Source organism: Molothrus aeneus, chromosome 13 (assembly GCF_037042795.1).
Source record: "Molothrus aeneus isolate 106 chromosome 13, BPBGC_Maene_1.0, whole genome shotgun sequence".
Classification (NCBI taxonomy): domain Eukaryota; kingdom Metazoa; phylum Chordata; class Aves; order Passeriformes; family Icteridae; genus Molothrus; species Molothrus aeneus.
The window spans coordinates 9,447,786-9,462,379 of NC_089658.1; the positions used below are offsets into that span (position 1 = coordinate 9,447,786).

At 36.9% G+C, this 14,594-nt stretch overlaps 1 protein-coding gene across 8 annotated transcripts in view; it reads left to right on the forward strand.

Annotated features, from left to right (window-relative positions):
- The window catches only part of SEMA6D (semaphorin 6D), a 225,955-nt gene that overhangs the window by 91,627 nt on the left and 119,734 nt on the right, over window positions 1-14,594 (forward strand). For all 8 annotated transcript variants that reach the window (XM_066559186.1, XM_066559187.1, XM_066559185.1 and 5 more), the window contains exon 2: window positions 4,475-4,555. The gene's annotated coding sequence lies outside the window, so the exon portion shown is untranslated. The remainder of the gene's footprint in view (window positions 1-4,474; window positions 4,556-14,594) is intronic.

Genomic DNA, 14,594 nt, shown 5'->3' on the forward strand with positions numbered 1-14,594 from the left:
ATGCACTGGGAGATGTTGCTGCACTGAGCTACATTTCTTCTTAGTGAAGCATGAACATCATTTCAAGGTGGATAGATGCAGCTTTTTGATGTATGCATATACACCTAAAGAATTAAAAAATTATTATTACCATTTTGGAAAATTATGTTCAATTCAATGTGTTTACATGGAAAGAGATAAAGAGTAGGTTCACAAAGGAGAGGAAAAATGGTGAAAAATCTCATTCTAAATTGTTATATTTGGTGCTACTGGATTTCTTCTGTTGTGTCATGAAAATAGTTTGCACAGACTAATGATGTGTAAATTAATGAGTATTTTATGATAATCTATTCAGTCAAGTTAAAGGGTAAAATTAAATATTGGGTTCCTACAGAATTTTTAGGGCAGTACCAGTTCAAGCATTAGTTTCTCTTTCTTGTCTCTAAAGTTCTGAAAGTGTCAATGTTTGCTTGAGAATAATGTTCCTCTTGCTAAGGTCTTTCTCTTTGTTGTACTGGACACTATCTGTGACACTCTGTCAGCAAGCTGGAGTCATGACTACCATCACAGATCCTTCTGATTTACAATACGAATTTCATTTTTAGGGAATCATCAATTATGTCCTCTCAGCTGATTGCTTCCCTCTAAACATGCATTTGGGTGTCACTTGAGGATGTCTTTCTTAAAGCTTTTTTACTTAAATTTTTTGACCTATTTTCTCATTGTCACTCCCTTAGTGTCAACTCCTGACTTTGCCAAAACAGTGTAAAATTTCATCTGAATCCTTAATATGAAAATATCTTCATTTAAAAAAATCTATTCTCAATGTAGTTTACTTTCACTAAGCTTTCTGGACCATTAGTACCACTATTATCCCCAGGTTCTCTTTGCTTCCCAGGACTATAAATTTGCTTCATAGAAATCATAGCTTTAGCTTTCTCAGACATTGTACCAGCCATTTGTCTGACAATATTTTGAGGGGCTCACTGCTGCCTCTGCTCAAAACTGTGCTGAAAACCATCTGCATTGCCAGAAATGTGATACGCATCTTTCTAGCTTAGAATGGGTTTGACCATGAAAAGAATGGAAATTTGAACCCAGATCACCAACTCTTCATGTCCTCACACTGAAATATGTCCCATGAATATTAAATATTTCATTTTTTCCTCCAAGTACAAATCATGGTATTTTTCTGAGATAAAAAAGCATAGTGGAACAAATATGCCTGTATCTTTCAGCCAGTTTAGTTGTCATGTCTGAATATAAACCAGGTGTTCAGAGACCTTTTTGAAGTCATTTTTGAAGTACTGGATCTTCATGGTATATTAAATTCATCCACTTGTCAAGTTCTTATCAAGTTCTATTCAACTGTGACAGACACATGAGAGTTTTAAATAAAGACCCACTTACTACTTGGTCTAGTAAGGGTGGAACATGACCAGCAACTTATTCTCTCCTCCCTTAGTCTCCTTGCCCAAATGCAAGTGATGTTCTTGAACTAATTGAGTTCAACTTCTGCCTCCTCTCTTTGAATCTCTCAAAGCCACCGAAACCACTGTTCTTATAGATATTTCCTATAGATATTTCCAGCAGAGAAACTTTGTGACCAAGCCAGCTCCCTCCATGGCAGAGATACTCTTTTTTCTCAGTTCTTTCAGTTGCCTACCCACTGTAATTGAAATCTTCACCACAGCCCTAATCTCCTCTTCAGCACCTTTGAGTCATTCTTCAAAGCCTCTTCTCCCACTACAATTTCTTCTTCTGAGAAGGATCTTGACAATTTTTTTCCCTGTGAGAACTGATAAACAAATGATCTTCATAACTGCTCCCTTCACTGGCTGCTCTGTTTCTGAAACAGTCCTCTGGCCTGTCACAAGTTATAGAGTTTTCTGACTGCTGTCCTCTGCTCACCCTCTTTATGCTTTTCCCCGTCTGATCCCTTTTATCCTTCAATCTGTCACTCTCTTCTTTCCCTTTTGTTACAAATGTTCGAGCTTGCCTTAGCCTTTCCCTTATTCAAAATATCCCAGTGTTTACCCAACCTGTTCTTCTGAGAGGCCCTCATCCCCGAATGCATGGAGGATGCTTCAGTCATTTCCATCTAATTCCCACTCTTTGTAGTCAATGGGAAGTGCTCAAACGAGTCTGTAGTAACTTTCTCCAGTCTAATCAGAGTGGATACTCCACCTCTGACCCTGTGAATCAATCAGCTGTTTTAACTTCAATAACCATCCTGCAATGCTCTCCTCTTTTGGCTTCCATAGCACTCCTCTCTCCTCCATGTGCTCCTTGGTGAATTTGCCTTCTCACATCTCCAGTTGTGGAGGTTACAGGGAAGCCAAAGATTACCTTACACAACTCAAATAATGATGTTAGAAAAGTCATTTTCTTAGTTTCTTCTCTTTTTTTGGCTGTATTGTTTACTGACCATTATTCTCAGGTGACTCTCCCTTTTTTCAGCAGCTCATTTGTCCTTTCTCCACTCGGTGTCGATTTCCTCCTCAAATCTTGTTTTCAAGGCAGCACCTTTGTGCTTTCTCTGGAACACTTCAGATGCTTCTGCAAAGCTGGTTCTTCAAATTTCTCCTCAAAATGTGCCTTTACCAGGTTCCCTGAAGAAAGTCCTGCCTGTCATAATGGCTATTGTTTTCTTTTTTTTACCCTCTTACTTCATACTGACCTATTGCCTTTTGTCCTCAGTTCACTGTACAAATTCTGAGGAGTGTTTCCACTGTGCATTTAGCAAGGGCTGATGCTGTGGAGTCCTGCTCCATGGGTAGAGCTCAGAGGTACTGTGGAGGGAGCAGTAAAGGCCAGGAGCAGTTGAAGTCATGGCTACATCCCTGCAGAAGGGCCTGGCACACTATTCTAACAGTTAATATTTTTGGCAAAAATACAGATATGGAAACTATGTCCATGTCCAGATGTGCATACAGAGAGCTGCCAAAACAGAGTAATATGCATGTAACGTGTGCAGTTTTCATACGTATGAAGAGATGCAAGTCCTTACCTTGAAAGAAGTGAAATGCTGAATAAACTCTGGGATCAGCAGCTATGGTTCTGGGGTGCTTAACCAGTTAAGTCATTCCCTCCAGCACCCTTTTGTTGTAATCTCCCTCCAAAGATATTAAAAATACAGAAACCTTGGCCAGGTTGTGGTCGATCTAATTTATAAAATATTTTCTGGATATTAAAAGTTAGGGCAATGCACTTGTAGCTTTTAAATTGTGTTAAATATACTGTAAACTCCCTGAAAGAATCTTTCATTGAAGATTATTATATGAAGATTTGAAGATTAAAGTGTCTAGATTAAAGATTAATGTGAAGTGCACTGGGATATTGTTTGATGTATAAGGAGCTATATAGTATATTTATACACTTTTCAAAACTGCCTGGGGGAATTAGACACCCAGTTCCCTACATGTCTTTGAAAAGCTCACTCTAAGGAATTTGTTGTTACATAGTGAAAATGGTAATGTTTTCATTGGGAGCTTGAGTCAAAGAGGAAAGGAGAGATGTGGAGATCCTCTGTATTCATCTAGGGCGTGATGTTGGCTCCTTACAGTTTTTTTATTGTTTTGAATTTGCTCTGTCATTGTAGAGACAAATTGGATTTGAGTGTTACAAGATCATAAAACTGGGCTGACCCAAGAACATTGCACCACCTGCCTATTTCTTGTTATCAATCCCATGTCTTCTTTGCTCTCACTTCAGGATAGTTTTCATGTTCTCCTAAACAGAAGTCATTAAAAACCATACAAACATTAATGAAACAAATGTATACATGTACATATCTGTATTTACAGTAACATATGCAAATTTATGCAAAAATAATTATGTTACACATGTATTTTTAAAATAATCCTTTTGCTGGAGTTTTTTGACAAAAAAATAGACGGGGAGAAACAGAAATACTTTAATTAAAGAAACCTTCCACATATGGTAGAAATTACAAGTTTCTTGTTCCTGAAGTGCTGCAATACAAATAAGCTGTTAAATGCCAACTCTGAATGTTATTTTTCAGATGTTAAGAGAGATAGTCCTGTACTAAAACTATTAGGAGGCAAATCTATTTGAACTTCAAAACCCCTTTGATCTGAAAGGAAAATGAACTGCATATGAGTTGTATGCTTCGTTAATTTAGGGTTGGCCAATTTTGTGCATTTTTGTTTGTTTGCTTTTTTCCAGGAGGCGTCCTTCTATTGAGGTTTATTAAAACTAATACTGCAATACAGTGTGATTTTTTTTCAGGTAAAATATGTTGGATTGCTTTCATGAAAGGACAGTTTTTCTACAGAAAGTACCCTCTGAGAATCAGTATTTAGGTTCACATTGAAAAGCCAATGTGCAGGTGTGTTGCATTCAGAGCTATTGTAGTGGTCTTATCATTAAACCTGCAGTAGGCATTTATAAAATAAGGCTTTCATGGGTACTGGCTAAGTGGGATTAAAAATAATCATCTGTCTGATGAATATTTTCCTCTGACTTTTGGCAGGATAACCCATCTGAAGCTGTGCCAGAGTTTACAGGAACACTGATGCCAGCAATTTAAGGATCTTCACATTCGGTCTCAGTGGTAAGTTCTAAAGATGCCTTAGAATTTCATGTTAGAATTTTATTCTTATGGAATATTCTATTCCATGTTAGAATATTACTGGTGTCTGTCAGGTTATATTACAATTGAATCTGTGTGAAAAATGAAGCACTTCCCCTTGACCAATACAACAATAGAGAGATAATAAGAACATATATTGATCTGTGAGAGATTGAGCTCAGGAGCTCAGAACACAAGTTCTGAGCAATTTTCTTCAGACTAAAATCAAAAGGGCTTTTTTATTGTCCTCTCTACTAATGTAACTGCTCTCAGAAGGTTTGACATTGTATTTCGGAGAATGTAACCATTGGGCAGATTCCAAAGAGAAAGTAAAATGCACAAAAAGGAAATACAGTAGCTTCTTCTTGCTGAAAACAAAGCAATAAGTTGTAAAGTAAAAATTATTTTTCTCTTCTAATGCACACTCTGTTGTAATTAGTCTGATTCATCAAACCTTGAGTCAGATTTTCAAATACTGCTGTGGAGAAATTTGTTGGGAGACATAATCTATCTGCATCTTGAAGCACAGAAATCCTGCTGCAGAGATGGTTTGCCAGGTTTTGTAAGAGAAAGGGAAGAGAGGGTAGCTGCATCCTGCTGTACTTTTGTGTCATTTGGAATAGACCTTCTACAGTAGCTGGGTAGAGTGGAATAACTCTTTAACTGGAACTCCTGTTGGTGCCTAAGTGCTCAACTTTTTCAGGAAGAAATGCCTAATTTTAGATGATATTTTTTTGTGATTATATTGTTGGTCAAAATGACTCTCCCTGTTATCCATATACCTCGTGGAGTGTTTTGGGCCCTGGCAAGGTAGGAGGCGTGGGAAGTCACCCCACTCCATGTGACACTCCTGCACACAGCAGCCACTCAGGGCCACTGCTGGAGGCAGGGCCTGGCCAGGCCTTGGCCTCAGCTTGGCCAGTTGTGCTTGTGCTGCTTTTAGGTCACTGTAATACAGATGTCAAGTACCAGCAACCTCCAAGTCCTTACAGTTACAGGCTATTGAAGTATATATTTTTTTAAATTAGATTACTCTGCAAAAGCAAGAACTTTTCTGACATGGAAACATTCCTCTAGCATTATCATTAACCAAATACTTCAATAAAATCACCGCTTCAGTTTAAGGATGAATTCAACAACAATAGTATTCCTATTCAGTCATGCTCTATTCATATAAAAAATGAGCATAATGCTGTGTTATCATGAATCCTCAAGACAGATTACATTTCATTATTGCTGGGTGACTTTTATAATGTGGGAATGTGATTCTAATAAAGGACAATATCTCCCTCAGTGCATACTGTTCTAGCAATGTTCTTTATTAGAAATAAAAGAATACAGCATTCATATCATGTTTCTTGATCACATAACCAGTGTGGAGAACAACAAATTACCAAGGCAGTTTTCTAAGGAAACAATATGATCCTAAGAACACTATTCTTAACTTTTCAAATTGTTATTTGCCATTACTAAAATCTATAAGTGCTGTGACTCAGTTGAAAGTCAATGCTGTTCTGACAGACAGAATTCATGAAAGCCAGAAGTGACTGGACTAATCTACTAGATCTTTTTCCCCTGAAAAAAGCAAGACCGTAATGACCTAGCAAAGGAAAATAAAAGAGCTACATTTGTTGTCTCTTGGCTGAGGCAAATGAAAATCCATTAGAAGTCATCTGAATCCCAGCCCTGTGACAAAACTCCCATTCACTTCAGCAAGAGCCACTCGAGTAATGGGCATTTAAGGACTATAACTGGGTTAGATAAAGTCCTTTAGGATCTAGGAGAAAAAATTTGCTGGACTAGAAAGACACGGAGGGAGAGAGAAAGAGGAACTTGCATATTCATGTTATCAGTAAATACATAGATATGCCTCAGAAGGAGGAATGACCTTCAGGGCATACAGATGACCAGCTCGCTTGTTGAACTCTTATGGAGTTTAAAAATAGTTCAATATTCTGTGCAATTAAAGGAAAGCGTGTATATGGATGTCGGTTAAATGAGGAAAAAAATAGTGTTCCTTCTTCCTGCCTTTCTTTATTTGACCATCCATTCACACTTCATTTCAGCCTTTATATGGGTTTTGTGTTCATAGTTTATTATATTTTCTTGAGGCAAGAAAGATTTTCAAGCAGAAGTTGATGAATGTCCATATTAAATTGGATCCCTTTTTTTAATTAAGTTCATCTAAATTTAATTTTGCAATTTTAATTCAGTAAACTCATCTGACTCCAGATGTTGAATGTGATTTTTCTATTCCTTCTCTCACATAATTTTACCTGTAAAAGATTTATGACTTAGAGAGGCACTTCTGAACACTTTTGAGTGTTTTTAGCATGTGTTTCATGATTGGCTGGTACACACGACCAATTAGCATCCAAAATTACCACTCTGCACCTAGGCCTTCTTTCAATAGAATGTTACTTTTATTACTTGAATTTTAACCAAACAATCAGCTTTTTAAAAAGCATTACAAATGCATTTTAAATTCTAAATGGATATTGAATTCTACAAATATTTCAAAAGTGAAAGAGTAGTCTTCAAAAGCTACAGAATGCCATAAGAAAAAAATGTAAGAATGACTCACTTTGATTAAAAGAAATTCCAAATAATCTGGGAAGGTGGGTTTGGATCCTTTTCTCTCATTACAACTGTAGTGGTAAATTATTTGGAGCATGTTATTTGGACTTTGTAAGCATGGGAAACATATACTGAAGTGCCTATTGGTCTTAAATATTTAAGATTTTCTAATTTTTTAAGATTTACTCATTTCACTAACAAGAGCAAAGGCATTGCAGATTTAACTGTCACTGCATACTTTTCATATTCTGTCATGGCTTCTGGATCAGTGTGAATGGCTCTAATTTTAAGAATTCCCCAGAATCTGCTCCTTAAATGTGCACATATCTAATAACTTTGTGTGTGACACATACGAGGCATTGTATCATGAAGGCTCTGCTTCTCATCAAAGAAACAAATACCCCAATTAAACTTTCAGATAATAGTAAAAAGAGAATAGTCCAATTGTAAACAAAAGGGTGGTTGTATTTTTTTTTTCCTTCAAAATGAAAGTTTTCCTTGAGATTTTTTCTGATATATTAATTTGAACTATTTATCCATGCAGTCAATAAATCCAGTTCTGAACATCTGTGTCAGTTCAAGGCTCAGGGGATGCAAACTGCTGGGGGTGTGATTGGCAATGTGCTGCTCCAGGTTTGTTTGGAGACTTCTTCAGAACAAGTGGGGTTCCCAGAACCAAGCAGCAGCAATGCTAATATCAATCAACTTCTCTAGTTTCTTCTTTCATATTCCTCCAAGCTCCATAACAGTACTTGGCACTGACTACAGGATTTGAGGAGGTGTTGTTATTGCTGTGTTAGGGAAGGGAAGGGGTGAGTGACCAGCTGGGAGATGTCAGTGGCAAGTCTGTAGAGCTGTGTCTCCAGTGATTTTCCATAGGAGTGGGGGAAGTCAGTTGCAGGGAGCTTCTCAGTCAGAGCAAGACCATAAACCCTGGAAATTTGGCTCTTCTTTTGTACTTAGATCATGTCTTTCTGGTGAAAAAATGACTTTCTAGTGAAAATCTTACTTCTGTGAGTGTTAGATTTCAGCATCTTTCTCATAATGCTTTACTACCTTTATGTTAATTCATCTGTGTTTTCTAAAAGGACTTTTCTCCATTCATCAATAGCAGGTGTGATTTGCTCATTTTTCTAGCAAAAGAAAGAAACATAACAATCCTCCATTGGGTGAAATGCTTCTGAGCTTGAAAGGCTTCGTGTGTGAGTCTGCATGGGACCCAAAGAAGGAACCACTTAGAAATTACCAAATGACACATTTTATGTTATTGTTAAATTGTCAAGATTTTCTGTAGATTTGCAGAGATTGTAACCATACAGTGTGTTTGCAAAGACTCTACAGAAGGGGATGTTAAACCTCCATGGTTTTAAGAATTCCTAATGACTGCCTGCCAATACGGCTGAATCCCGCAGGGTAATGGGGGGAATGCCTACCATGTAAATATAAAGGGGGTTATTTAGGAGACCCAGTGAGCTGTGAATTATTGCCTAGGTTGTCACAAAAAAAAAAGGAAAATGAGTTGTGAAGAGGAAAGAACGTGTACTGAGTTCTGAATAGCTTTGTAAGACTTTTTCTGAGATAGATGGAGGAACTTAAATACACTGCAAAAAGAGATATCTGTTCTGTCAGATTGCAGATGCATCAGCCACCCAGATTACTGTGAAAAACCCATTAAAGAAACAAAACTGGGTTATTTTTATGCCTGAAAAATGCATGAATCAGAAGAAAATAATATTAGTTCAATAGTTGAATTTAAGGTCTTTGTGGATCTGGTTTCTGGGGAAGTCAGGGAGAATGTTTCCACTGCATTTAGTAGGACCTGGCCTGGGCCCTTGGAGATTAAAGAGTTAAGAGCTGGATTGATAGTAGTAGAGACCTTCCAAGCCTGGTTGTGTTGTGCATCATTAGCACAAAATAATTGAAATTGTGAATATAAAAATACTTCTAAAAATTTCACTTAATGCGCTGAAGCTCGTAATCTGTATCACAAATGGATAGTCCGAAAATCTACACTGTGCACTTGTATTATATTACATATATGCAAATATTTAATTTTTTTAGTGGGAAAAATTTCATCTGAATTTTGAAACTCATCTTTCTGTTCACTTCAGGCACTTTGTCACAACTGAGGCAAAAACCCCTAGGGTAGTGAGCTCTAAACAGGACATTGTATTTACTATATGAAACTCATGAAATCTCTGTATTTTTTGTTCCATTATATTGTAACAGGAAGTTAATTGCTCTCAGCATTGTATCTGTTTAAATGGAGCCTGTGGGTTTGTAAGTATGGTGACAGAGCATATGAAATTAAGGAGACTTATGTCAGCTGTGTTAATTTTTTGCAGCTACTTCCTTTAGCAGGTCTGGCTATGAATAATATCTTGGTTTTCAAAATTCAAGCATTTTTTATTTTTTTTATCCCACTTCCAGTAGAATAAATAAAATTTTATGCAAAAAAAGCCTGAATAAAAGGAGAAGGTTAAGATCACAGAATGCTAAGGAAAAGGTATTTCTCAAGGAGTTGATCTTTTTCAAGAGAAAGAGGTTTGATATTGCTGAAAATGAACAGCTGAAATTAACAGAAAAAGTAAATGTTTTTTTCATCTTCATTTGAAGGTGGAGTAGAATTCTTCAGATCTCTCAGTAATTGTTGTTAAGAGCTTTCCCTTCTGAGCTGAGTGGTTCTAAATTAAATTGTTTTTCAATATAAATAAGATTTTCTTACGAGTTAGCTTACATACAATCACCTTAAACACAGTTTTAGAATGAGATGAACCATGTCAGTGTATTTCCCAGGATGAGGAATGAATACCTGATGAACTTCATTCTTCCAAGATAAAATACAATGCATTACTTTAACATTTATTCCTGGTGATTCTGTTAAGTAGTGGTTAGGATGTGGGTTCTTGACTCAGGTTCGCCAAATTATATATAAACATACTGACATTCTTGTAAGTCCATTAGTAGTGAAATATCCCTAAATATCTTCAAGATTTTTCTAACAGAGATTTTATCAACAGAACTGTTTGAGAACATCAAAATATAATTAAAGGCGACAAATTAGACCAGCCAGAAAAGATTTGGTTTTGAACAAATCAGTTGTTTTGGAACATATATTTGAACCGTTCCCTTATTTTTCCTAGGTTTCACCTGGCAAAGGTGAATGTAAAACTGTAGTCTGAAAGTAAACCCAGGCCTCAGGGAGGAGAGAGAGATTTATGGCAGTAAGACAAAGTGAGGTAGTGCAGGGGATTTGGCATTAAGCGGAGTTCCATTTCCTCCAAACAGACTGAGATGACAGCCCAAACTTTGTGAGAGATCTTGGAAGGGTCTGTAGGCAACTGCTTGGGTGCCTTCCATGAAGTGAGGGTTTGTCCTTTCCTTTTAAAAGAAATATAAAATAGGGTGTTTGGAAAAGAGTACAATATAAAGGCAGATCACTAAGAATCTCACATGACCCTGGTGCTTTGTGACTGTATGTTACATGTGCAGGTAGGATCACTTCAGAAACAATTCCCCTTTTTTACCAAGGTCTGAGCTAATGGCTTGTTGGATTTCTACGTTATGGCATGATGGGATGATACTGTATTCCATAAAACTGGAATCATTCTTTAGTCATGAGAATAGTACACAGTACAATCAAATCGTTAATAAGTTCCTTTATTTTCTTACTAAATGTTCATAGTCAAAGTGCAAACAATAAGTAGTAATTTAAAACAAACAAACAAAAAACCCCAAAGGAAAAAAAAAAAAGCCCCCACAAAAACCCTGCTGGTCCTTCAATTGTATCTGTTACATGCTAGTGCAGAATTACTAATGAGAACATGTTTAGGTATAAATAAATCTTTTATCCTCATTATAACTCCACTGTGTTCGTACAGTGAAGTCATCCACACAGAGCTGATTATGGGTTGAAAGCCTCAATAGCTTCTTTTATTTATAATAAATATTGCATACTAATGTTAACAATGTCATTGTGCAGTGTCTCAATAGAGGATTATGACTTCATGTAATGTTAGCTTGATGTCTCTCCTCTCCTGTAATGGAGTCAATTTTCCTTACAGAGGAGATGAGAATCGCTTATTCACAAATCTTGTAACAAATATTCTATGTACGTACTTTGTTAACCCAATATTAAGGTGGCACAATGAAGCTCAAAGACAGGAAACACAGAGTTGAAATTCAGTGCTTAATCTTAATTTACCCCTGTTGTGTGCAATGATATGCACTTTAAAATTAGAAGTCTCTATTTGAAAGATATTTGAAATGTGAATTACTAAATTTTTAGGTGTAATTCCATAAATAGGTGTGTGGAATATTCCTAAGCTGTGTGTGACTGAAAATAACAGAACCAGAAGCCTGATTTTTGTGGCACACAGCTCATGAAAAGAGGAGATGAGATCTATTTATATTAATGAGCAAAGAGTAAGGCAATGTTCCATCAGCTAGCAGAGACAAACAGCACGTTGGGGAATAGGGACCCATCTCAGGCAGCACTTAGGCACATGCCCAACCTCAATTATGGCATCAACAGGACTTGAGAAAAATCTTAAACACTGTGGAGAAAAAGGAACTTGTGCATTGGCATTAAGACTCATATTTATATAATAAAGCAAAATATTGAGTAAACAATGGCACAGTCCTTTGATGCATGTGTAGAGATATTGTGTAATATTAGCATAATACAATTGGATGCTTAGCTCCTGAATGCCTTCAGAATAATTTATCTGAATGCTCGTGAGGGAAGTTCAGGCTAAGATGAAAAGCATAAATCCACCTAACAGCTAACAAATAATTCACATTTACTGAGGACATGTGCAGAATGCAGGATTTCATGATAACTAGAGGTCAGAATATTACAGCTCTTGTGAAAATAACAGCTGATATTAGTGCAAGTCTACAACTTAACATAAACAATAAAATTAAACAACAATTAGACTAAAACAGAATTCAATTAGAAACAGAATCCTTTTTAGTGGAATAGGATATCTCTGGTAGGAAACAATTTCAAAATCAATTCTATCATCCCAATTTTTCACATCTGTACAAAAGTAGATGTCACATTGCATAGACCAGTGCAAGTACTGAAAATATAGAGGAATTTCATGCAGAGAAAAGAATGTTTGATATTTGAGAGACTTATTTCTCACTTAAACTAAACTCATGTCTATATTTTCATTAGACTATCACCTCTAACTGCAGTATAATCCTGCCTGGTTTGTCTGGAGTTCTTGCAACATGTTCATATTTTTATCTATGTTACAAATAATGTTTTTCAAGAGCCATTATTTCAGTTATTTATTTTAGGAACTGCTGGCTAGATTGTCTTCTTTCTGCCAGTATAAATTTGGAGGTATTCCACCCATGTCAGAAGTCAACTTTGCATTTACACCACTCTGTCTATAAAGGATTAAGCATTTACCCTCTGGCCTGTTTTTTAAGTTTAATTGCATGCTCATAATTTTCTTTTAATTTATTTTTTATTTTCATATTAGTGTGTACTAATTAGGAATAATTTTAAACTAGAGAATTGTGTGAATTGTGGTGGAATGAAGAAAAGAGGCAGTATGTACATGATACCCTGTGGCTGGAGGAGATGATGGGCTCATGTGTGCACAAAGGAAATTGGTTAGGAATTACCTGATATTTTTGCCTGTAGTCAGTGGAGTGACAGGAGCACAGGACTGAAAGGAGGGGGGCGATCAGATGTAGTTCCAGCTCATTGACAAGGGAACATTTCAGGGGAGGTGTGCAATGCTTTTGGTGCTCTGCTAGCACGGATGTGTTTACTGGTGGAATTCATTACCTCTGTGGTGTTAGCTCAGCTAAAAAAATGGACTTTTTAAAATTAACTCCAAAAAGACAGGCCTTTGGCCTCGAGCAGGGCTCTCTGCAGGACCCATGGAGTCCTAAACATTTCTATTACCTCTGATTCAATTTTTCTTGAGTGAGGACTGTTCAGCTGGTCAGTCAGTCCCAGTGTGTGATCACAGCCCTTTGGGACTCTGCCCTCACTGCAGGAGGGCTCAGGCACAACAGTCTTGGAGTTTTGGCATGGGGTAAATAACCAGGCAAATGAGAGGCTCAGCCATTTTCACAACATAAAGAAATTCCAGAGTGATTTTCCTTCCAACTTTAGAAATACCGGCTGAATCATGTAACAGCCCAGCACAAAAGCCACCGGTTCTGAGAATTTAAAAATGAGTGGAAATGGGGATTTTTGCTGAGATCATATTTCCGGTTTATGGGATGCATCTCTAACTGGACTTCCACCTCTTATAACAAACAGGGAAAAGCTTCCTCTGAGTGAGGGAATTCCCCATTTCTGCAGGTTCCCTCTGGCCATGTTGGTAGACATGCATGGAGGAGCCTTCATGAAAAGGCCCCGAGCTCTGCCCACTGCCAGGATCAAAGATGGCCACTGAAGGATGGTCATTCTCTCCCCTCTCCCACCCAGGAGTGATGCTTTGCACACATGACAGCCTCTGCAGTGGGAGCTACACATCAAAGGAGTCCTTGTAAACCGATAATTGACTTCATGTTCAATTATATGCCCAAAAATTGCCTGAAAATTGATGTTCCAAAAAGAAAAACAAAACAAAAAACCACTCCAAAAAATCTAGTTCAAATTTTTCTCTCACTATACTCATTACAAAAATCCCCCCAAAACTGTTTCTTGAATAAATAAGCCTCTACCTACATGAATAAAGGAGCAATATTTAGATTCAAGTTCAACATGTAGGAGAAATTTGGCAAATCTAATGTTTTCAAATCAATTTGGTATGTGTTATGAGAATAATGCCAGTGGAAAGGTTGCTTTTTAATTTTTTCTTCTTTAAAAATGTAAAGGAGAAAGAAGAAAGTTGGCTTTGATAAACAGAAAAACAGTGCTTTAAATAGCTAGAGCAGTGATAAGGCAAAGAGCTTCTAAATAAATGAGGCGTGAAAGGGTTTTTTTTAAAACTCCAAATGAAAGTTGTGTATTCATCAGAACAGCTTTAAATTTTGTGAAACAGGACAGCAATATATTTTACAGTTTTGAACAAGGAAGCAGAGTCTTGCCATATTAGAATACGTACAGCATCTCTGCAGAGAAGACAAATATCAATATCTAAAGCACTTTCACCTTGATTATAGAAATTCTATAAGATAGAAGTAATTTTGATTTTGCCAGAATAAAAGGACAACACTGGAATCTGGAGTTTCATAGAACTGTTCTGTTGGCTGGGAGGTTTGCCTTTCAGTTGTGTTTGATGTGATATTTGATTCATTTTGCCAAACTATTTTATGCCAAGTATTGCTATTAAATCTTTTATATTGCAGAGATTTTTGTAAACAGACACACGAGGATTGGGTTTTAAGTGGAGTTAATCATTGAACTCAGAGAAGAGAAACACTGGGGGGGTTCTCTTGTACAAACAAACCACCATGCATGCTTTAGCCA